Genomic DNA, 2054 nt, shown 5'->3' on the forward strand with positions numbered 1-2054 from the left:
TTTATTAACTGTTGTCCACACTGTACTGTTGTCTTGAATATAAATATTTAATTTTTTATACATTATCCTATACAGCAATGTTTTCCAACCACAGTATCTCTTAAATGGAATTTTAAAATCAAATTTTAAATCGTAATACTACGCACGTATAAATAGTTTAAGTATTGCATAAGTTAAAATAAAAATTTTTTCGCAAATAAATATTTATGTAGTCATTAAAATTGTATTACTAACAAATATTATTTCATAATATACGTAAGCCTTTGATTTATCTAGCAAAGTGTGTATTGAATGCTTCCATACTTTATAAGTATTACATGACCAAAAAAGTTGGGAAAACACTGCTGTACAGTATTCGTTTGTTCCTAGTTTTTACTGGGCTGTTATATATAATATAGGGAAAGGATGGTTATCGATGAAAAAATGACCCGCTCAATATTTTTAAATTTTTGGACTTCGGACTTGAAACGTCGAGAAATGCAAAACAATTCGGGGGTAATTTCTGTATGTATAGATGTTAGATGTGTATAGATTATTATTAATAACTAGTGATTTTTTCGAAAATTTTTGAAATTCTGCAGAGGGTTTTTTTATTAGGGGGATTGATGCTATTAAATTTTGGTGGTTACAGGTCCAGGGGGTGGGGAGATAATGGGGTCGTGTGTATCTGTATTAGAGTCGGATTTTACTGGTTTACAACTTTTTGAAATAAAACCCCATTCCTACTCTTAAAATTAAACTTTTGGCCGTTTTATAATAGTTAAAAATATAAAACGTTTACATAATAAAATATGATAACAGATGGCGCTACTAAAATTTTTAAAGTTGCCGGGAATTTGCTGATTTATTTATAAGTGCATTTTTTTTTTTTTTTTTAAGATGAAAATGTTTCAGGTTAATCTTTGTTTGACTGTATTTATAATCATGTTATACGATAAATAAAATATACTTTTTTTAAATTTAGACGCTTTTTATTCACGTAAATGCGTGTGACGGACGAAGGGACGAAGGTGATCAATCAAAAGTTTTTCGATTGTTTTCCCTCCACCATTTTATCAAAAGATCTGTTGAAACCCATAAAAATTATTTCCCACGAACTTGCTTCCTCGTTAAGGATGATCCATCAAGTTAGACGTATGTCACCCGGAACTTTCAGAAGTAATTCACATATTGGACACCCGACCCTTAACAACGAAATTCTGACCTCATGGAAAAAACCCAAGTCGAAAAATAATACGAAGGAACGATGACAGATCCGTCAGTCTTCGTTTGGTCAGCCACCGCGAGTCCAACCCTGGGAAACTTCCCGCAATCTTCCGATCTACTTCCGAAGCGACCCCACCTAGAAGACCGGGAATTTATACCGTGGACATAGTACCGTGCGGATTCTTTTATATTGTGGACTGTTTATTCTGTGGATTGTGAACCTCTGTGGAATATACCGTCTAGGATCGTGAATACCCGGCGGCTCAAGGAACTCTCACATCTCCTTAACCAAGGTATTTATCAACTCGCGAATCGTTTGTAAACTCTCTCTCTCCGTGTATCTCGGAATACGTCCTTATTAGCTATGCGTCAAAATGTAAATTTTTATACATTTTTATTAAAGTTATTCTTGTTACTTAGCCAGTGTCCCGAGTGACTCACTTCCTCGGTTCTCCTACCTCCACCTCCACAGCGAACATACTCGCTCACCCGCGACCACTCGCGTGACGTAAGAACTCTGCGTCGCGATTTCCGAGTCTTGACAGACTCGGTAGTGTCACATCCTGACGAGGGGTCAAAGAGATTCTGACCCTCCGGTCACATGCGCTAAAAAGTAAAAATTAATTTTTTACTTTTTAGTGCACTTATGAATAAAAAAAAGTTCTTATGAAATTTTTTAAATAATTTTTTATTTTCTACTATTTAGTTTTATAATGTAACACCAGGGTTCGGCCTTGGCCACCTGGTGTTAAATTTATCTTGAATGATATTTAGCTAATTTTTTAATGTTATTATTAAAACTTCTGAACAAAAATTAAAATATTTTTAATGAATTTAAGCAATAATAA

The sequence above is a fragment of the Centruroides vittatus genome, unplaced genomic scaffold (genome assembly GCF_030686945.1).
Source record: "Centruroides vittatus isolate TY-2023 unplaced genomic scaffold, ASM3068694v2 contig_922, whole genome shotgun sequence".
NCBI lineage: Eukaryota > Metazoa > Arthropoda > Arachnida > Scorpiones > Buthidae > Centruroides > Centruroides vittatus.